The sequence below is a fragment of the Homalodisca vitripennis genome, chromosome 6 (genome assembly GCF_021130785.1).
Source record: "Homalodisca vitripennis isolate AUS2020 chromosome 6, UT_GWSS_2.1, whole genome shotgun sequence".
In the NCBI taxonomy this organism is placed as follows: Eukaryota; Metazoa; Arthropoda; class Insecta; order Hemiptera; family Cicadellidae; genus Homalodisca; species Homalodisca vitripennis.
Window position 1 is genome coordinate 134818008 of NC_060212.1, and position 25232 is coordinate 134843239.

The 25232-nt window shown below is 35.0% G+C and overlaps 1 protein-coding gene across 2 annotated transcripts in view; it reads left to right on the forward strand.

Annotated features, from left to right (window-relative positions):
- The window catches only part of LOC124364938 (RNA pseudouridylate synthase domain-containing protein 2-like), a 159769-nt gene that overhangs the window by 34853 nt on the left and 99684 nt on the right, over window positions 1–25232 (forward strand). The gene's annotated exons all lie outside the window — the stretch shown is intronic.

The following is a 25232-nucleotide window of genomic DNA, read 5'->3' on the forward strand; positions in this document are numbered from 1 at the left end:
TTTCTAATGTCTCGTGAATTTATGAGCCTGAGTATCAATGTATAAAAAATAGTGTTTTAAACTGTAAAGTATGTGCAGGTGTAATTAATACCATTATTAATAATGTAATTTATTATGTTATAAAGTAACTTTTTGTCCAAACGTCAGAGTTAAGAAAACAAAGTTTATGTCACTATAAATATTTAAAATAGTTCCAAACCAGCAAAAGTTTAATGGTAGTTTAATGCCAGCAAAAACCCTTTGCCAAATACCCCACATCATGCTCGTTACAAACAATATATAACATTAAAATATATATATATATATATATATATATATATATATATATATATATATATTATACTCAACAAACGAGTACTCTAAAAGATATCAACAAATCTCAAGTATATTTCGCATTTGAGGGTATTGAGCAATGATGAGCGGACGCCTGCAAATTGCGAGTAAAGAACCACCTGAGTTATCCATACATATTAACCTGCAATAGGCTGTTAGGAGAATGACGTAGGTCCGTAAATGTGTTGTAATTATCTCCGCTGCTATATCTGGCCTGGCGTGAACCAAAACACTACCACAACCTGCAACATTCCGGAGTTGGACGTTGTTGACGCAGCTGGCTGCAGGCCAGGGTCCAGAGTACTGACCGACCGACCACCTGTGGTGACAAGGAATTATACAGCTGACAATATAAACTACAATGCCGATACATGCACCTACGTAACAATCTTCAATATGGTATATACATGTAGGCTATAAAAGAAACCAATATGAGATACACCTATAAAGTATATACTTCTATAATATATAGCATACGCCAGTATACGACATACCTGTATAGAGTATTTGGTATAGCATACATCAGTATAGGTTACACTAGTATATACCTGTATATGATACACCTGTGCAGGGTATTCCAGTATAGCATACATCAGTATATACCAGTATAGAAAGATATATGTATAGAATACACCAGTATACGATATACCTGTATAGGGTATTCCAGTATAGCATACATCAGTATATACCAGTATAGAAGATATATGTATAGAATACACACCAGTATACGATATACCTGTGTGCAGGGTATTCCAGTATAGCATACATCAGTATATACCAGTATAGAAGATATATGTATAGAATACACCAGTATACGATATACCTGTATAGGGTATTCCAGTATAGCATACATCAGTATATACCAGTATAGAAGATATATGTATAGAATACACCAGTATATACGATATACCTGTATAGGGTATTCCAGTATAGCATACATCAGTATATACCAGTATAGAAGATATATGTATAGAATACACCAGTATACGATATACCTGTGTGCAGGGTATTCCAGTATAGCATACATCAGTATATACCAGTATAGAAGATATATGTATAGAATACACCAGTATACGATATACCTGTATAGGGTATTCCAGTATAGCATACATCAGTATATACCAGTATAGAAGATATATGTATAGAATACATCAGTATACGATATACCTGTGCAGGGTATTCCAGTATAGCATACATCAGTATATACCAGTATAGAAGATATATGTATAGAATACACCAGTATACGATATACCTGTATAGGGTATTCCAGTATAGCATACATCAGTATATACCAGTATAGAAGATATCTGTATAGAATACACCAGTATAGGATATACGTGTATAGGGTATTCCAGTATAGCATACATCAGTATATACCAGTATAGAAGATATCTGTATAGAATACACCAGTATAGGATATACCTGTATAGGGTATTCCAGTACAGTATACATCAGTATATACCAGTATAGAAGATATCTGTATAGAATACACCAGTATACGATATACCTGTGCAGGGTATTCCAGTATAGCATACATCAGTATATACCAGTATAGAAAGATATCTGTATAGAATACACCAGTATAGGATATACCTGTATAGGGTATTCCAGTATAGCATTACATCAGTATATACCAGTAAAGAAGATATCTGTATAGAATACACCAGTATAGGATATACCTGTATAGGGTATTCCAGTATAGCCATACATCAGTATATACCAGTATAGAAGATATATGTATAGAATACACCAGTATACGATATACCTGTGCAGGGTATTCCAGTATAGCATACATCAGTATATACCAGTATAGAAGATATATGTATAGAATACACCAGTATACGATATACCTGTATAGGGTATTCCAGTATAGCATACATCAGTATATACCAGTATAGAAGATATCTGTATAGAATACACACCAGTATAGGATATACGTGTATAGGGTATTCCAGTATAGCATACATCAGTATATACCAGTATAGAAGATATCTGTATAGAATACACCAGTATAGGATATACCTGTATAGGGTATTCCAGTACAGTATACATCAGTATATACCAGTATAGAGATATCTGTATAGAATACACCAGTATCGATATACCTGTGCAGGGTATTCCAGTATAGCATACATCAGTATATACAGTATAGAAGATATCTGTATAGAATACACCAGTATAGGATATACCTGTATAGGGTAATTCCAGTATAAGCATACATCAGTATAATACCAGTATAGAAGATATCTGTATAGAATACACCAGTATAGGATATACCTGTATAGGGTATTCCAGTATAGCATACATCAGTATATACCAGTATAGAAGATATATGTATAGAATACACCAGTATACGATATACCTGTGCAGGGTATTCCAGTATAGCATACATCAGTATATACCATTATAGAAGATATATGTATAGAATACACCAGTATACGATATACCTGTATAGGGTATTCCAGTATAGCATACATCAGTATATACCAGTATAGAAGATATATGTATAGAATACACCAGTATACGATATACCTGTGGGCAGGGTATTCCAGTATAGCATACATCAGTATATACCAGTATAGAAGATATATGTATAGAATACACACCAGTATACGATATACCTGTATAGGGTATTCCAGTAATAGCATACATCAGTATATACCAGTATAGAAGATATATGTATAGAATACACCAGTATACGATATACCTGTATAGGGTATTCCAGTATAGCATACATCAGTATATACCAGTATAGAAGGATATATGTATAGAATACACCAGTATACGATATACCTGTATAGGGTATTCCAGTATAGCATACATCAGTATATATACCAGTATAGAAGATATATGTATAGAATACACCAGTATACGATATACCTGTGCAGGGTATTCCAGTATAGCATACATCAGTATTACCAGTATAGAAGATATATGTATAGAATACACCAGTATACGATATACCTGTATAGGGTATTCCAGTATAGCATACATCAGTATATACCAGTATAGAAGATATATGTATAGAATACACCAGTATACGATATACCTGTGCAGGGTATTCCAGTATAGCATACATCAGTATATACCAGTATAGAAGATATATGTATAGAATACAACCAGTATAATACGATATACCTGTATAGGGTATTCCAGTATAGCAACATCAGTATATACCAGTATAGAAGATATATGTATAGAATACACCAGTATACGATATACCTGTATAGGGTATTCCAGTATAGCATACATCAGTATATACCAGTATAGAAGATATATGTATAGAATACACCAGTATACGATATACCTGTTATAGGGTATTCCAGTATAGCATACATCAGTATATACCAGTATAGAAGATATATGTATAGAATACACCAGTATACGATATACCTGTGCAGGGTATTCCAGTATAGCATACATCAGTATATACCAGTATAGAAGATATATGTATAGAATACACCAGTATACGATATACCTGTATAGGGTATTCCAGTATAGCATACATCAGTATATACCAGTATAGAAGATATCTGTATAGAATACACCAGTATAGGATATACGTGTATAGGGTATTCCAGTATAGCATACATCAGTATATACCAGTATAGAAGATATCTGTATAGAATACACCAGTATAGGATATACCTGTATAGGGTATTCCAGTATAGCAGTATACATCAGTATATACCAGTATAGAAGATAATCTGTATAGAATACACCAGTATACGATATACCTGTATAGGGTATTCCAGTATAGCATACATCAGTATATACCAGTATAGAAGATATCTGTATAGAATACACCAGTATAGGATATACCTGTATAGGTATTCCAGTATAGCATACATCAGTATATACCAGTATAGAAGATATCTGTATAGAATACACCAGTATAGGATATACCTGTATAGGGTATTCCAGTATAAGCATACATCAGTATATACCAGTATAGAAGATATATGTATAGAATACACCAGTATACGATATACCTGTGTATAGGGTATTCCAGTATAGCATACATCAGTATATACCAGTATAGAAGATATATGTATATACACCAGTATAGATATACACCAGTAGCATACGATATACCTGTATAGGGTATATCCTGTATAGGGTATAGCATACATCAGTATATACCAGTATAGAAGATATCTGTATAGAATACACCAGTATAGGATATACCTGTATAGGGTATTCCAGTATAGTATACATCAGTATAGGACACACCAGTATAGTATTCTGGTGTATTATTTACCAGTATAGGATATATTGGTATAGAATACACCAATATAGTATCTATATAGAATACACGAGTATGGAAAATATCAGTATATGATATACCAGTATAAAATAAAACAACCAGTTTAGAATACTAGTATAGGGCATGTCTGTATAGGATACTCTAGTATAAGATGAACTATCGAAAAAACATATTTTGGTTTAATACAAATCAATCTCATAGGAGAAAAGTGATTTAAATTTTATTTTCCGACTTTGAAGGTTGCGCTATTGGATTATGGTCCATCGAAACCATTAAATTAATTTCACTGATGATTTCGCAGGTATTATTAAATATTAAATAGGTAATTCTGCTGGAAACATTGATAGTTGAAGTTGACATCGTTTTCCAGAAATGTTAATAAAACTATAAATTTGTTTAAAGTAAGCAGCGTTCAATTAATGCCATTCCACTGTATCATAGTTGAAAAATCATACCAATCAAATCGAATCAACAGGCCTTACTAGTACAACTGTTTGGTGTGGCGGTTAACACTGACTGATGTAATTTGTGTTGTTTGCTGTAGTGTTTAGATAACAGGTTAAGGATAACAGTTTCGGCTAAAAGGCGACAGTAAAACAGAACTCGAGACTGTTCTACAGCTTATCTATAAATATGGTTGTTGGGCCCTCAAAGCAATTTATTCTAGTAAATAGGATACTGTGCAGTATCATAATCATTATCACTAGTTCGTATTCCTACGCGGTGTGTTTTTGTAAAAGAATGTTCCTTTTGAATACTTTGATACTTTGAATTCCGATTAAACACCACTTTAGTAATAGAGACTGTAGTAAAGTCAAAAAAATTTAACAGCTGATGAACATTAACATTGTGTACTGCCGTGTCACGTGCTTTTACACTGCTTTAATGAAAAAATATAGATAGAAAAGTTCAGTTGTAGAGGCAGGACTTTAAAAGGACAGAAGTTATAGGATCTGTACAGGTACACAATGGCAGTAATATTCAACAAACCCAGCGAAAGTCAATTATTGTGAGCTGTGTCAAGTATAAACTGGAAAACATTTGCAGTTTGCTTACTCTAGCGTGGATTGTGTTATTCCTATACATGGTCTTCTATTGTATTTTTGGCACCCCCCCCCCCTGTTGTATGAGGAGTGAGGATTCATGAAAACCCCTCCCAGTCCTATAACATTGATCACGCCAGTTTTAAAGTTAAAAGCTGTATTATAGTATTATTATTCCACTAAGTGTAAGGGATTTCCTTATTTAGACGTTGGAGAAATTAACGCCGATGAATAAATTTATCTGAGAGTAAACCGAGACGGACCTCGGAGATTTGCAATTCAAACGAGAACTTGGTCGGTTTTGGAGGGACGGTAGGCTGGCGGAGTGATTTCCATTGTGGCTTTCTTTAGTAGCTGTTGATCTTATCTGCCCACCACTCCAAGATCTTTAGTAGGTTTTTAAGCTTTGCCTGCATGTGGATGACATCGTTTTTTCCAAAATTAACGATAGTTTTTAGATAATTATTTTTGTATTTGTTCATCTTTAAATTTAATTCAATTTTAATTTTTCACAATAACGATCTATTCCTTCCTAATTTGAACATAAATATTTATACACAACGGGTTCCTAATTAATTCTAGCTAAATAATAAACAACACTGACAATAACACATTAAATCTAGGAGAAAACTCACTAAAGTATACATTGTTCAAACTTGACACATTGAGCACCATTAGTAATGGGTAATGTCGGGTGGGCAATCTTCTGAATAATACCTAGTACGAATAATTAAAAAGAATTAAAATTGTAATTATATTACATTGTTAGATTAAAAGGAATTGGTTTTAACTGTTGAAAAGTTGTCTGTAGGAATATCTAAAGTTTTATTGGCACTGTCACTCTTTACAGTCAGCAGCCAATTTGAAGAACTTTTCCTTAACTGAATTTGAATCCTCATCACTCTCAAGTCAAATTATTTTACTTTTCTTTTCGGTTGCAGGTTTTGTTTTCCGACTGGTTTAGTATAAGATCATGTCTTCTTAATAGAAGTTTCAAAATAATTCAAGGAATGCCTGAAAAGCTAGTTTTGTGCTGTAGCAAAATTAATTTGTGATCACAAGTGGAACATGTTTATTAATTCGAATTGGACGAAATGTTTTGGTATTATTATTCTAGAAATACCTTTATTGAATGCATCTTCATCCCGGATATCCTAATGTTGGCTAAGAAAATGCTACAATATGTCGAAAATTGATTTAGTAGAAATTATAGGCTGTGAAAGAAACATAAGAAAAAAAACCAAATCATAATTGTTTTATCTCTTAAAAGTCCAAGTGTGATTACTAAAAATGTTTAGACTTAAGAAACGCTTACTTGAAACAGACGCAAAACACGCGTTACAACTAATTACTAAATTTTTATTTCATGAAACTAAGTTTTTTAGGTAATAGAAAAACGTTCCCTAAAACTCTTGCAGGCTCATTGGGGGAAGCATTTTGAATTGAGAAGTTGATATTTTTGTAAGTTAAACGGTAACACGATATCATAAATTCTACATAAATGTGTCTATTTAAAACCGTGTGATAAATAATTAAAAGACTTATACTAAAATAAAAAATATTTCTTGTAAAATAATAACTAATAAATAAGTGGGCACACTTACAGTAAGTGTGCCCACTGACCAATGCAAGACAAAAGATTCAAAACTCTTGAACGCTTGGGTTTTTAATTAAAGAAATCAATGCTAATTGAGCCTAACTTAATTCAAATTGACTTATATATGATCGTCAATAAAAGTTTGCTTCAAAATTATTAGAAAAAAATGCCTACTACCTAATGCAAAGGGACAAAAGATTTAAGTCCTGGTAGGTTAAAAACGTTTAAGATAAAAAAGCCCAGGTCGGTCAATATTTTGGCCTGCATAATAAACAAAAGAAAGTTTTTGTGTAGGTACTTGCGGACGAGAATTTTGTCTTCATGTGGATTCAGGTCGTACGGTATTTATCGAAAATTGAAATTGCAAGGGAGTTGTGAAATTACGCACGCGTTAAACCTTACGTTAGAAGCGTTGCATTGGTAGGTTTATTACAGTAAGTAACCCTGAAATGTGTGTTCCTGTATAATTCCTATTTGTTATGTAGACATAATTGAAGTGGAAAGTAAAATTAGCTCATTTCCAATTAAATGGCAATGTTCTATATAGCGCGACAATGCGTCCACCCGAGGCAATATTTTGGACAAACTTAGGGATCAGTATTATTGCTGTAGGCGCCATCCTTGAAAACTGTGTACTTCATCGTTTTATTTTTGTCAATTGAGATAAAGATATTACTTAGTTAATTTATTCGCCATATAATAATTATGCTTAGGTTATAAGAAGTCACGTGTCACAAGACCATAAATTACCCTTCAGTAGCCTATCTGTTTTATTTTTTTATACCATAATAATATCATAAATACACGTGTTTATAATTAAAAAACTGTATCAATTTACAATAACGTGACCATGGAAAGGTATGTTCATTTTTTTTCCTGAAAACTACAATTTTTCCTGAAAACAATAGTGAAGAAAAAATTCGTCGGCAACGAAAATCAAAGGAGTTACGATTTTTTGAAATCCTCTGAAAACTCTGTTTTTGACAGTACCTCTGGCAATTTTACTGAAATGATGCTGACTAGTACGTTAATCCTGTCAACGATGCCTGCCCGCTGCGTGCTTGCTCTTTTAGAAAAAAAATTAACTCGAGCTTGCAAAAGTCGAATCCCAGATCACGTGATGCCCCTGATCCTTAACCTTCAAGTGTTGTTCGACAAAATTTTGTCGGTTATTTTCCATCCTTAACGCAATAATGTCCGAAAGGCATCAATATAATACAATAATATACTTTCCCCCCAGTTTATATGCACCTGTGATAATAATACTTGGCTAAATGCACCCATGAAAAAAGTCCATTATTCATGGTCACGGTATTGTAAATAAATACCTAAAAAACTGTTGATTAATCACTTTATACGAGATATTGAATTCCTGGAAATAGATATTATGTGCTGGATTACAATCATCTGCTGCCAACTATATCAATAATGATGCTTTCTCAATTTTTATAAATTCCAGGAAAATAACATTTCTAATCGTGTATGGACGTTTTAGAGTGATGTATTTTTTTGAGACCGATTATATTTTAGTAACGTATCGAATCTTAAAGTATTTAGTTAAACATTTTTTTTTTTATTCTATTCAAAATCTTCCTTCGTCATTTATTGAGTTATTGTTCTGTATCGTTTAAATAAACATTACGTACCAACTATTACATATATTGAACAAACCAAAGCCGCAAGGGGAGGACGTGGGAGTGAAGGACACATGAAAAGGACCACAGAGACAGTATGTTTGTCTCGTGTCCTTACAATTCATATGAGAACTGGCTGGCTCTCTTCACAGTTTTATTTTTTTACTTGTAAAAACGAGTTCCTTTGTACAATGAATGGAATTGGTTGCTGTGTGTTATGATTCTATTAACATTTTTACCGCAACGATTAATAAATATTTCATTGAGTAGTTTATTCTTATAATAATTAGTAACACATTAGTAGGTTCAATTTTCGATTGAATTTTAAAAGTTTCAACTTTCAGTATTTTGTTGCTTTTTTATTTTTTAGGGTATTATGTTTTAGAGAGGCACTTACTTCACAAAATTATAATTCACATGAATTATAAAAACTATCTAATCTTTTACGTCAGGTACTGGGTTTTGGAAGCATCTTTACAATTACCTTTTGTTCAGGCCAGTTATTTTACCTATACTCTGTATGCATCATCGTTGGACAGATTATATATAACTTAAGGTTGATTACTGTTGTTGTGATATAATCTCATCATTAATGATGTTATATATTGCAAAAGAAAACTATTTGCCTTCTCCCTTGTGTATAATAACTGATTTAAGGTGTATTTGTTAAAGGCATATTATTTTAATCCTGTTTTGTAACATTTAGTTTGGATGTTGTTGACTTGAGATCCAGTTCACCTGAGTTTTTCAGACATAACGTAGCAGTTGTGCACCAGATGAAACAATGCAAATACCTCTTCACCTAGATTACATTATATTTTTTAGTTAAGATGTCTCTGACGCCAAAACGATGTAAAAAGTTCATTTTGAGCTTCTTCATCACCGCCTTTTTTTGGATCTCTACAGATGATTATGACTCCAGATTCCAGGAGTCAAGTCTGTGACAGCATCGATTCCAAACACTGTACAAAAGGAAGGTGAAGTAGAGCTAAACTCAATATTCACATTGAATCAATCCTTCCCATCACAATAGCTACGTTATTTGCAATCGCTTAAAATTGATTTCTTTCATTGCAAGTATTCGCTGTTTAGTAAAGTGAATAGTATTATACAGCGTTGTAGTATTATAGTTGTCCGCGTTTTATATTTATTATTGCATTCATCTTTATGTAGTCGTTGACCCATAAATTGTCGTGGAATAAAATTCCGCCGGAGCGTGGAGAGGGAGAGGGCTACTGCTGTGTGTTTGCAGATGATGTGTTACTGAATTATTCAGCGCGGCCCAATTTGATGTTATACCGATATATTTCTGGAATTGTTGCTGAATTTTATTACTCTTCTTTTCCTGAATAAACCTTTTATACCTTTCTTTCTCTTGCACTCCTGACTTAAATTTTGTTTTGGTATGAATAGCAAACACGCACAACAGCGTAGAGACGTAATTTAGGAGTGGTGATTCGAATTAAAGTTTAATAAAATTGTAAATAAGACAACAGCTTGGGTTCAAGACTGTCTATATTATTTTGCTTTTATTCATACCTCGGTTGCGCTAATGATTGGAAATTCCCAATTAATCATTCAATATCGTTATCAGGTTCGATTAAATTATTAGTCAAAGAATGAATATGCAATGATCTATCCCCCAATTAGGACACTAATCTCTGTAAGTTAATTAGGCAATAGCACAGCGACTGCGTATTAGGGAAGAGCTAACTAGCGTAATTCTAATTGTTCAGTTTTGCATTTAAAATACTAATGTGATATTTCCCTTAAATGAAACACTTCAGAACGGTTTGTTATCGTTCTTTGATGACATTAATTTAAGAATAAAACCCGTAGTGCAGGGTTGCGGTGTATTGGACTATCCGGTTACGGGGCGAGTTGATGGCACTGTAAATAACTGAACCGGTGTTCTCTCTCACACTAATTACTGTACCGTTCCCACATCGACCATCCACCCAACACCCAACATTTCTGAATTTAGTAAGAATCGCGTTGTCTGGCTGGTCAGTTTAACTGGACTACCAACCTAACCCAGTCAAGTGTTACAGTGTAAGTTGATGTTACTGTTGATACCTGAACCGGTGTTCTCTCTCACACTAATTACTGTACCGTTCCCACATCGACCATACACCCAACACCCAACATTCCTGAATTTTTGTAAGAATCGCGTTGTCTGACTGGTCAGTTTAACTGGACTACCAACCTAACCCTGTCAAGTGTTACAGTGTACGTTGATGTTACTGTTGATACCTGAACCGGTGTTCTCTCTCACACTAATTACTGTACCGTTCCCACATCGACCATACACCCAACTCCCAACATTCCTGAATTTTTGTAAGAATCGCGTTGTCTGACTGGTCAGTTTAACTGGACTACCAACCTAACCCAGTCAAGTGTTACAGTGTGAGTTGATGGCACTGTAAATAACTGAACCGGTGTTCTCTCTCACACTAATTACTGTACCGTTCCCACATCGACCATCCACCCAACACCCAACATTTCTGAATTTAGTAAGGATCGCGTTGTCTGGCTGGTCAGTTTAACTGGATTACTGTTCTAATTCAGTCAAGTGTTACAGTGTAAGTTGATGTTACTGTAGATTCCTGAACCGTGTTCTCTCTCACACTAATTAATGTAATGTTCCCACATCGACCATCCACCCACACCCAACATTCCTGAATTTAGCAAGGGTCGCGTTGTCTGGCTGGACAGTTTAACTAGACTACCAACCTAACCCAGTCAAGTGTTACAGTGTGAGTTGATGGCACTGTAAATAACTGAACCGGTGTTCTCTCTCACACTAATTACTGTAGGCTACCGTTCCCACATCGACCATCCACCCAACACCCAACATTCCTGAATTTAGTAAGGATCGTGTTGTCTGGTAGAACAGTTTAACTGGATTACTGTTCTAATTCAGTCAAGTGTTACAGTGTAAGTTGATGGTTACTGTAGATTCCTGAACCGATGTTCTCTCTCACACTAATTACTGTACCGTTCCCACATCGACCATCCACCCAACACCCAACATTCCTGAATTTAGTAAGGGTCGCGTTGTCTGGCTGGACAGTTTAACTAGACTACCAACCTAACCCAGTCAAGTGTTACAGTGTAAGTTGATGGCACTGTAAATAACTGAACCGATGTTCTCTCTCACACTAATTACTGTACCGTTCCCACATCGACCATCCACCCAACACCCAACATTCCTGAATTTAGTAAGGGTCGCGTTGTCTGGCTGGACAGTTTAACTGGACTACCAACCTAACCCAGTCAAGTGTTACAGTGTGAGTTGATGGCACTGTAAATAACTGAACCGGTGTTCTCTCTCACACTAATTACTGTACCGTTCCCACATCGACCATCCACCCAACACCCAACATTCCTGAATTTAGTAAGGATCGTGTTGTCTGGTAGAACAGTTTAACTGGATTACTGTTCTAATTCAGTCAAGTGTTACAGTGTAAGTTGATGTCACTGTAAATAACTGAACCGGTTTTCTGTCTCACACTAATTACTGTACCGTTCCCACATCGACCATCCACCCAACACCCAACATTCCTGAATTTAGTAAGGGTCGCGTTGTCTGGCTGGACAGTTTAACTAGACTACCAACCTAACCCAGTCAAGTGTTACAGTGTAAGTTGATGGCACTGTAAATAACTGAACCGGTGTTCTCTCTCACACTAATTACTGTACCGTTCCCACATCGACCATCCACCCAACACCCAACATTCCTGAATTTAGTAAGGATCGTGTTGTCTGGTAGAACAGTTTAACTGGATTACTGTTCTAATTCAGTCAAGTGTTACAGTGTAAGTTGATGTTACTGTAGATTCCTGAACCGATGTTCTCTCTCACACTAATTACTGTACCGTTCCCACATCGACCATCCACCCAACACCCAACATTCCTGAATTTAGTAAGGGTCACGTTGTCTGGCTGGACAGTTTAACTGGACTACCAACCTAACCCAGTCAAGTGTTACAGTGTAAGTTGATGTCACTGTAAATAACTGAACCGGTGTTCTGTCTCACACTAATTACTGTACCGTTCCCACATCGACCATCCACCCAACACCCAACATTCCTGAATTTAGTAAGGGTCGCGTTGTCTGGCTGGACAGTTTAACTAGACTACCAACCTAACCCAGTCAAGTGTTACAGTGTAAGTTGATGGCACTGTAAATAACTGATCCTATGGTATCACGTGTATGTTTCCTACTATACATTATTTCTTCAGCTTTTACTGGTATTCAATATTTTATTCTACCGTGACTACCGTGTATGCAATATTTAACGTTATGTATTGCCTATTATTAATAATGAATTGTTATTTTGTCGTTGATACGTTTTTCTTCAGCATAATAATCAAACAAACAACAGGAGTAATTATTAATATGCTATCGCATACCACGAGGTGCTTTTGGCACAGTTATCACACTCTTTTGTAAAGTTTCATAGTTGCCGAGTCAAGTCTTGGAATACAAATGATATTTATGTTAATACCTAATACATATGTAATTTATGTTAAATCTTTAGAGTTACATTTCTAATGTTGTCATACATTTTAATAACTATTGAATAATATCTGAACCGTAAACTTTTTCATACCACCATGTGTAATAACAATCTTAGACAACTGCCACCATAGGTTTCAAGTCCGCAATACCCGTATTTTATTTTTTCAATTTAATTCAATTCAAACAAATCTTTATGTCGCAAAAGATATATACAGTTTTACAGAAATATACAAAATTTTTACACATTATATAAAAATTATAACATAATATCAAAACAAAAACTACAAAAACGAAATAAAGTAGGGACCCCATAGGCGTTACCTGTGTTGGGGTTTCCTTCAAAATGTACAAACAAATCAAACCAAACACCTCGACAGACTTCTGTGCTGTTTAAAAATTACTCATACTTTAAAATACACATCTGAAGAATTTTTATGTTTAGCTCCTAACTGTGACATTAAAAAAGATTAAACATAAACGCAATACATGCACAATAATAATTCAAAACTAAACCATAGAAACCCTATAGTAAAAACAATTTTTTTTTAATATTTAACGAAATTAAGTGTCCTATTTACTTAAACAGAGAAAAAATAAATAAGGCATGTCAAATATAATTGTGCCTCTACATAATTACGCATACACACAAACATAAAAAACAAACTCCTAAAACATACACAACAGCAAATCCTACACAAAATAGAAAAGATATTTAAAACGTAGGTTTACTTAATAATTTTGATATATTCATCTACGTTTACTTGTGTAAAGTTTCCAAGTTTTGAAATTGATTAAAAATGTTTTATACTGTAATATTCTCCAATTATTCCGCTAATTATTTTAAAAAATCTTGGTGGCGTACAACTGAAAACATTTGATGAATAGTGAGATTGGATTTTAGAACTGGCGTCAAGTTATATCTCCGTAAATTACAATTGGCATTTCGTGCAGTGTTATGTTATGTGCTTCTCATGTAAAACAACTTAAGAACTTTAAATGCGTAGAGGTTGCGCAACGGAAGAATCCTTAATTCATAAAAAAATAGGCCAAGAATGATTATTTGTTTATAGGTTCTGTTAAACTATTTATTTTGCGATTAGGAACATTTATTAGAAATATATGTCACGACCCATATTTTAAATATTTTAATATATTCATACATCTGATCTCAAAGCATCACCCGATCGATTTTTACTTTAATTTATGTGAGATGAGGGTTATATATTAGCTGTTACCATTCATGAAATTGTTCTGTAGATTAGTACGAAGATAAGAAAAATATAAAGTAAAACCCGTTGCTATATAAAAACTTACAGTTTTTAGGTTTTATCCTTATCTCCTTTAGTTTATTAACTGATATTCTTCCAAGGATTTGTAAAGAATTGAGCTAAACCTTAGCACTATATTTAATAAATACAGGTTTAAAGAAAGTAACGTGTATTAATACAGAAATAATGGGTAAACGCGACCACATGAATTAATGGATATGGTTTACTTTATTAGTTTAATCGTTCTTCCTTTTTATTGGCAGTTAAATGACTTTATTGCTAGTAAAAAAGAGACACAAAAGCGCTTTTAATGATGTTTCAGGTCTACAGTATTTAGTTGCTGTCATGTAAAACTGTGAAACTTTTCTGAAACGTATTATTGGTTACAAATGCTTTTTCAAAATAGGAAAATTAATTTATTGACTGTTACTAAAGAAATGTTCAATTTTACGCATCACCTCCTAAATCGCAGTTGTCGTTTCTCGGCATTTTGAGGTTCATGGAAAATTATATTGGAACAGCCCGCACAAAACAGTCCGATGGCGGCTGTTGCGATTCAATCCCCCCTCTACACCCCACACCCAACACTTTTGCCAGTTTTACTTGTGTGGTAACATCTGTTGCAATAAACAAACTTCATTATAAACCATAAACAAAATATACGTAAGTTGGTATGATTCAATTGTGTTTCATGTAAATCTAACAAACAGTACTGAGTGGCCAGCGCCAAGTTAGCGTCATAGCGTTAGTATGTACACGTCAGCAGCGATATGGCAACACCGCCTCAAATGTAATCGGACTGTTTTCGTGCAGACTGCTATAGTTGTTCAATGCAAAATGGAGGTGAAAATGAGATTGCGGTTTAATATATGGTTTTATTGTTTGAACATAACCAACTTTTTGGGACAACTTTAAGTAACAAAAACGCAAAGCTGTTAAGATATCAATTGTATTTTTCAACGTAGTTTCATGGTTTTCGTACTGATAACTTTGATGTTATAATGTATAAGTGGATGCCAATTTTAAACTCAATCCTAACTATTTTGAAAATTGATATTGTTTAAGATCTGTTTCGGAATGGTTTTCCTTTTATTTTTTTTTATTTTGTTATGTAATTATTTATTAAGTTTTCTAGCTTAGTTAAGGAAGACTCTGTCCATAAAAATTTGGCAGAAATGCGTGATTATCTCATTAAAGATAATTATTTTTAATGATTTAGACCACAGAATTCTTTTCTTTTAAATGTTTTGTTGTTACGGCGTTTTAGTTAAATTGACAGCAAAATATGAAAATATCCTTAGATCATCATTCATTGCACAGAATTTCTATTTACTTCACTCACTTCAGTCGAAACTAAAAAGTTGGCCAAACTGTTTTGGATGGAAAGAGGCCGCCGCGCCGGAACAAGTTGGCTGTTGACGATGCCAATGCTGAATTATTCATCGCGGCTCGATATAGATAAGTTGTTCGATACTCCCAATTGTTGGGTGGGGATCACTACTATACGTAGGTTTCACAACGCGTAGTCGATATATCTCCAGGGATTCACTCCACATTCGGTTTGAAGAACAACAGCGACTCTGTCGGATGTGAAGTGAAATAACATCCAGTTTCCGGTTCCGGGCGGTGCCGACTGCGGAAATTGGAGGAAGCAGGGAGTCGAGAACATTGTTTACAGATTGAAAATTGTTTTGTTCAAATTTGCCACGGTCCGACAGCAGTGCTTTTCCACGGTTTCCTTTATATAATTAATTTTTCGAGAAAATGTACTAGAATTTTAATTGTTAATCGAGTTGGTGTAATGATTATTAAATACAATTCAGACAGACGAAAACTATTTTGGCGTCCGTCTCGTTTTTTATATCCTCTAGACAGTTCGTTATATATAAGTTATGTATTAGGTAAAATTTTCTTTTTTGTTAATTCTTACAAGGATGAAAATTTGTTAGAAGAATGAATGTCACCCATCTTAAGATACATCTCCTACACTTTTGTGATAAAAATACAAAGTGTATGAGGTTTAACAATGTTTTTGTATGCAAAAATTTGAGATCGTTTCACTAAAACAAGATCTTCAAGTTTTTGAACAGTTTTCTATAGAGAATACGATTGCACGGCCTTAAATTGGTTGTATAATAGTCTAATAATATCATTTCAGTAGGCTACCGCAGTGAATGAGAATTGTGTAGCCTATATTTTTGATATAAATATACATGTTATGACATTGTCAAAGGCTTAAAACGGAACAGTATACAGAAACCACACGAACATCCGCCGCGGGGTCCACAGTTCGTTGCGGTTACACAAGCTTTCAGTATTGTACTCGTGTGGTTGTTCGCGATTTTCAATGCTCCTGGTTCCTGTCGAGAGAACATAGTGCATTCAGTAGTATGCTCTTGCCTTCAGTATAAAAAACTGATTTTTCCACAGACTCTCACAAGTTTTATGGGACTGTAATACATCTAACTAACTCTTCAACGCCAGATCGTGAACGGAGAGTGAACAATTCAGCATACAACTGCAAATCTTCCCCTAGTTACCGTATATTCTGCGCAGTACTAGCGAAAAGGCCAGGAAATTTATTTTAGTAGCTATTGTTGTCTGCTCTAATTGTCGATGCGAGAGTGCCAACTGTTATTTTAACAAATGTGTAACAGCTGTTTCCAACAAACTATGCCTTTGTCTGTTAACCCGAACTTGGCCCCTGAGACCGTTCCTCTGGCACCTTGGATGGATGAAAGGGAGGATAAAAGGCACAAGTCGGAAATTCCAGTGCGTTCTATAAATTGTGAAAGGGACTCACCAATGGTCACTTCGTGTTTATCAAGAATTATTATAGTCGAGAAAAATCCTTAACACAGTCAACAGCTGCACACTAGTCTCAGATTTTTTTTCTCAGATTGGAAAAAGACCGAAATTACTCCACCAGACTTTATAAGGGGAATAGTATTTTTAGTATAAACTATGAGAAGTGTATCCAAAAGTTCATTGTAAAACTCCTTTTTTCTATGAATATGACTTTACTAGTATTTATTGTCGAATTAAAAGCCATCTAATTTTGGCCAACAAAACGCGTCTTTCCTTAGTTAATCTTGCTTTTTTTTTGCGTATGATTACGAATTCAATATAAAGAATTTTCTTGTATACCAAAGTGTACTACGTTTCAATAGTTACGGTTACAATAGCGATATATGTAGGCTAAAAACATTTTAGCTCTGAAGTTCACAGCAAGAAAACTTATTTATCCTTATCTTATTTATCCTTAACATTTCATTGTTCGGAAAAAACTTCCTTCTCCCAGGAGATTTTGTCTTTAATACTTGAATTAATTTGTCTGCAATTCAAGATAAAAAAAGTCCTTACAATTCCGGATAATGTATAATAAAATAACTTAATCTCCTTTTTATTAGCGTTAAATTAAACTTTCTACCAAAATTAATTATCTAATTATTTATTCTTTCTGCAACGCTTTGTGTTCGGTAATCCTAGTGTACAGCAAATACACCAATAAAAATGAGATTCTAAATGAATTAGAAGGGATAATACCCTTATTCGCGTGAATGTGAGATAAGTGACAGTATTGTAATTGGACGTCTTACATTTTCATCGCATTCCACCCTCCCCCCCCCCCCAGAGTCGGCAATCCTTGCTTTCGTCCGAGCGGTTGATGCGTTTCCCCTCCCCCCTCCACAGTTGCTTTCGCTAATAAACCCTTAGGCTTAAGGCTCTAGTTTTCATTTTTATCCCTGCTTTCATTTAGAACCACAAAATGTTGGACTCATTTTTGTTGTTCTTGCTTAACATCTGCAATGTTAAAACCAGTGGGAGGGGGGAGAATACCCACAATAACCCGAGTATTTATAATATAACAAGAATTGTCGCAAAAATAATCGATGTTTTGTTATTTCCAAAAATCGCATTCCTTGTATCGCTTGTTTTAACTTATTCGGATGAGGCTTATATACTTTCTGGCCACTAACGACAAACTTGTTCGTAAGACAATTATTTTTAAATGTTGGTTGGCGATTACTAATGAAAAATCATCAAGGCATCAATTAACTCGTCATTTTACATTTACTTAATATCTTATTGAAATTCTTATTCTCGTTGCAGGTGAAAATACAAGTAACGAATTTGATGTTGATAATATCAACTATTTTCTTTACTTATTATTTCCTTGAGTACAAGTATATGTAGTGAATTAAGAGCAACAATATTGTAATAATTTGTAAAATTAAAATTTAGTTTCTGTATTTTGTTGTTTATTTAACAATTGTATCTGGTTTTCAGGTCAGTGTCAAAACGAGATACGCCTCGCAGCAAGGTCGTAAGTGTTTACTCCTTTATTGATTTGATAACACTCTCTATGGCGTTGCATCTATAAAATAAACACATCGACTATTTGGTTTACATAAATACAACTTTTGTGAAAACGATGAATATATGGTACTAATGTTTTACAACCAGTTATATCCCAATGGTTATTTATTAAAGGATAAAAAGATTCGTCTGTTTTGGTAAGATGTACTATATGTTTTTACTCGTATATTTGACCAAACTAACTTACATTTTTAGTACAGGTTTTTTTATATCAATTAATAATTTTTTTAATATATGGTGAAGCATTACCAAATCGTCAGCACATTATTTAACCCCATAGCTAAGTGAATTTGCTAAGTTGTTTCCTCACAAGTGTTTAAAGGTAAGCACGTTTTTACTGTGCAATGCCCAGACAACCTTTTTACTGCAGTATGTTCCTTTAAATTATATAACTCCACACCTAAATACTAAACGCTCATCCGAGCAGACTTAGGTAGTATATGATTGGTACACCTTTTTTAAACATTCAATAACGTGTATATTTAATAAACGCTCTGGTTGTTTTCATAGTCTTCAATTTATTTTTATTGTGACGTTCTAAAAGAAAATTTAGTAAAGAAGCTTAGATAAAATTGTAATACAATACAAAAGAGAGCGTTCCCTCGTCGCCTTGCAGTATGCCGCGCCCGCGGTAATTTAATAAGGGAAAGTGATGCTGCGAAATTTTATAGGTGGGAAATAAAACGCACTCCGTCGTTAAAGTAAGGCCTTAGCTGCTGCAGGAACGTAAATAAAATGTGAAACAACGGCGAACAGATGTAACATACAGTAAATGTCGAGCAGGTAGCTAGCTACCGTCGTAGCTGAGCTATAAACGTCAGCTGTAGCTCTCGGCTCTCAGCAGGTGTAAATCTGACGCTAGATATCACAGGCCGTTAACTCCCGGCAGCTACATTACTGCATAAGCCGTGGATGTGATTCTGTCTCGGGGATGTGGGGATATACAGAGCTCGCAGTGTTAGTGAACTCGCTCGCTCCGAGTTATATGTTTTGCAGGGTTATGTCACTTGATCTTAGCTACGTTAATGTATAAGGCTTTTATTTGATTCTGTCTCGGGGATGTGTGGATATACAGAGCTTGTTGTGTTGGCGTTCTCGCTCGCTCTGAGTTATTTGTTTTGCAGCGTTATGTTACTTGATCTAAGCTACGTTAATGTATAAAGGCTTGGATTTGATTCTGTGTCGAGGATGTCGGGATATACAGAGCTTGTTGTGTTGGTGTCGTTCTCGCTCGCCTGAGTTATTTGTTTTGCAGGGTTATGTTACTTGATCTTAGCTACGTTAATGTATAAAGCTTGGATTTGATTCTGTGTCGAGGATGTCGGGATATACAGAGCTTGTTGTGTTGGTGATCTCGCTCGCTCTGAGTTACTTGTTTTGCAGGGTTATGTTACTTGATCTTAGCTACGTTAATGTATAAAGCTTTTATTTGATTCTGTGTCGAGGATGTCGGGATATACAGAGCTTGTTGTGTTGGTGATCTCGCTCGCTACGAAATACTTGTTTTGCAAGGTGATGTTGTTTGACCTTAGATATAAAATTAAAGCTTGGTTTTTGGTGATATATTTTTGTATATTAATACACTATCGTTTATTTTCCGCACAACGAAGCCAAGGATCTTGGAATGTCGCTCCTCTTTTTATAGTGAGAAAAACGTAACAAATAGAGATTCAAGAACAAGTCAATTTGGGCGATGGACTTGCAAAAAAATAACAGAACCAGTTTTACGTCAAGAATATTAGTATGCGTGCGCATGATGCTTATAGCTGTGTTAGAATGACAAACTACAATATTTCATAAATACAAGCGCACTACACAAAACATGGCTTGAGGTTCTGAACAGACTGAAGAACTATGTGTAATACGCTGAACGTGGTATATATTTACAAAAGGCTTCGAACCATAGGATTTGCTCTAAACCCTTTTGTCAAGGTCTGCAGCAAAGAGCTTCGACGTATATTTACACATTTAGAATCGATATTAAGGTATGGGTTTACATTTGGGACCCAGCCAGCGTGGTAAATGTTAATAGTGTTTGAGCTCGACAAACTGCTTGAGAATAATAAAAGGCGGAGAAGGTTTGACCTCTATAATACGCTTTTCAAAGAGATTGAGATTCTTAACTCGGCTAGTCTGGTGGGATACAAGTTAGGGTTTTGTGTAAAAATAAATCACGGATTTCTATAAACAATTTTCCATTATCAAAGTATGAAACACGGTCCACAGACATGATAGCTATCCCTGGACACAGTACCAGCAGGATTGAGAAGGGACGTACTACCGAGTGTCAAGGTCTTTAACAGGCTGTCCGAGAGACTGCAACTTAACAAAAATAAATCAAAAACTAAAAACACTTTCTTGTCAAAGGTTATTTTTCTTGCAGTGGTTGATAAAGTTTTAGTTTTATTTACTTGGCGTTTGATGTAACAGCTTACTTTGCTTTTACGAATAATATATATGATTACAATTGGTTATGTACATGCAACAGAAGGCGAGAGACTTTTTTATTTTGTTTTGTTTTTACTCTTGAAGAAGTTAGATTCCAACCCACGAAACGCAGTATTCTAGTCTTGTAACATATAACGATAGCAAATGTCCGAAATCCTGTTGTCGTTTCATATCAACCATCGCCTACACACTACGATACAATTAAAAAAAAGAAAGTCAATGTGGTTGGCCTGTACGTCATATATGCTAAGATATCAACAGTGCAACGTTTAGAGAAATAACGTGTAATTAAATAATTAGATGTGAATTACTTGTTTTAAAAAATAATTTGGAACTAATTGCAACAAAGTAAAGAACATTGTTAGAAACCACTTGTGTTTATAACGATTTTAATATTGTTAGGTGGAAAGATGCTGAGTGTGGTTGTGATATCATCGCTGTCGTAAAAATCAACCTTTAAAACTAATTTTCTCGTTTTCAAGTTATATCTATGTAACGCAAGCGCTTAATAGATTAAAACATGACATATTCTTCTCTTAAGCAGATCACGAAATATATTTTAAAAAATAAATATTTCGTTTAAAAAGTTCAATACATTTGCTTCGAACTATGATAGGTTCTGCACGTGTTCCCCTTTACCTGTGGAATTTGCCAAAAATGTACGATAGTTCTCTGGATTCAAAATCCCAAACGGCACGTGTTCGGGGAACGTCAAACAGCTCTCAACTCGTGTACAAAATTCGGCACTGTTGTTTAATTCATGGCATGTTCTACATTTTACAAACACAATTTGACTTCCAATCAGCCCCTCATGAAACATTGATGTGTTTACACCACTTCGCTGTCACCTACATTGTATTTTAATGCCTTGAATCGATGCATTAATAAATATAAATCGTGGCGAATCATTTGTAAATGAGTGACAGCCAGCATCTATCGTGGAATAGAACGCACATGGACGCCAAACTCCGTCCAGAACCAGATGATCTCAACTACTGTAAACGTGACATCATATTATTTGTTATCGTTTGAACCTGTAACACTCGTAGTATTAAGAGACACGGACGCCAAACTTATGATTCAAAATTCAATATCTTTATTCTTAAATGCAAAATTTACATTACACGTTAAATACTAAGAACTATATCTAACCTAACAAATATTCTACACAGTAACAACTTTTATCAAGAAACCGTGTCTTTAGTATTTGTTTAAATAAACGTAAATTGTGCTAATTTTTAATATCCAATGGTAATGCATTGCAAAGCTTTTGCACCCATGTGGTATGGACCCCTCTCAAATGCACTGGTACTATGTGCAGCCACAGATCAGCTCTCTTGATGTGGTCGGATACTGATGGTAGTATCCATCGCTTACAAAAAGTTTTGAATTACCCTTAACAAAAGAGCATAGCTCGTACCCCACCAGATCCGCAAGAGTAAAGTATTTTTAATTCCTTGAAAACGAGGTTTACAAGTCTCGAATCTCCTACGTCCTGGGATGATTCGCAGACACCATTTCTAGAGGACAAATACTCTATTGAAATTTATCACGCTGGACGGATCACAGAATATCAACCCTTACCTCAAAATCGATTCAACGTGAGAAAAATATACTGTTCGTAGAACATCTTGGCTACAGACCTTGGCGAGACGGTTGAGAGCAAATCCCATGGTTCGAAGCCTTCTGCAGACGTGTTCCACGTGGCCGCTCCATGTGAGCCTATTATCGATATATAAACCCAGAAATTTAACTGACGTTTCTTGCCTGGCTTCCTCGCTTCCTAGTTTGATAAGACCCTGAATATTAAACTGTTTGTGCTCCCTAGAGGAAACTGGATATTAGTTTTGCTGATGTTTAACCTAAGTTTATCTAAAATGAACCACTGATTTCAACTTTGCAACTGGATGTTTGAATTCGATATAGTCAAATGTGGGGATTTACTGGACACAAGAAAAGAACAATCATCAGCAAACATCGTAACTTTGAGGGCTGTTGAAATTTTTTGAAGATCATTTACATAAATGAGAAATAATACTGGACCAAGAATCAAGCCTTGAGGAACACCACAAGTAATGGCTCTATACGACGAGGAAACTTTATTTTGGCTATCGTGGATATGGACGGTTTGATTCTTATCAGACAAATACGATTTCATGAATTGAAGAGTGACCTCTAACTCCGTAATTTTCTAGTTTTTCAAGGAGAATATTATGATCAACAGAATCAAACGCTTTGCTTAAATCACAGAACTCCGTCCAGAACCAGATGACGTCGACTAATGCTTGAAGACATCAGTAAATGATCGTGTGTAAGTGAAAGTGGTCCAGAATAAATGCAACACTTGCCGTGGAGGTGTGGGTCTGGCGTATTTACAAGTATAATCCTTAACACCAAAGAATCACCCGTTGGAATTGGGTATATCGTCCTTTATCCCCGCTCTTGTTAAGCATCTTCATTATGATAATATTCGAAAGATCTGTTCATGATATTGTTTCTATCAGATTCTGTTGTAATTGATCCTTTAGTGGCATATATTCGAGAGATAATTCGGTAGGAAGTGTTCAATTGACATATAACAACAAGTGAGTTTATTTCTTTTTCATAGTGTTACGGTTGAGGTATTAGTATACATTTCCAATAAGTTATGTAAGCCTATTGGTCCGGGAGCTGAGAACCAACGTAAAATTATTAACCATACTATGCATGTAGTTAATCGTGAAATTGATTCTTAAAGCATAGTTTTTAGTTGTGTATGCTTGTAACCATCCATTTAAATACTTGCTGTATCAGCGTAGGCAACGAGTTAAAGAGACTGAAATCGCCATCTTCAGCTAAGTCTTTGGGATTTAAATTCTTTAAATTTTTTATGTCACGACTTGTGAGTTGGTTGATAACCAAAATATGGTCTTAAAGGTTATATTTGATATTTAAGTACTTATATACTCGATATCTTCCATTCTAACCCCATTAAACTCCAGAAGGGTTCAGTTCTGGCTGGTTCATACCTTATAGTTGAACGTACACTAGGACAGCAAAACTAATGTCACTTAAATCCGGGCAACGCTCTGGGTGTCTAGGAGCAGCTCATCACTGACCGTAAATGTCGAGATATTGGGGTGCAAGGGTAAGTCTAGTCTGCGTGCATAGGATGAATGTTGGAGTTGGTGGGACTTCCTAAAAGGCAGAGTTGCTAGTCTAGACATGAGGGCGTGCCCCCCCCCCCCCGGCAACTTTTACTGGAGAGGCTGGTTGGTACAGGACTGACCTCTCTTTCTTCCAAGGAGACATGAAAGAGATTACGGGCAAAATTCTTCCTCATGGATCTCTACAGGGAACGACCCTACCCTTAACATTAACCATCCATATCCTGTCACTCCGGAAGCAGCGCAAAGGCATTTTTAGGAATATGTGCAATGTCTCAACTTTTTATCCTAAAGTACAAAATCCCCTATCAGACTAGTTCGACTAAGGATCAATTTATTTCTTAGGGAAGATTTGTCAATCGATTTTACCAAAAACTAAGTCTTGTAATTATAAGAATAGGATGGCTCTCGACTTCCGCACTACACAGTCATATATTCACACGTAACAGCATAGAGTAACGTATTATTGTTAATTTTGTATAATACGAGACTTTATGGTAGTATTGAAATGTAAATGTCACTGTAGAAAAAGGTACTAAAATGTTTTAATATACCAATCCAATAATGAACATCGTTGCTTGGTCGGAAAGA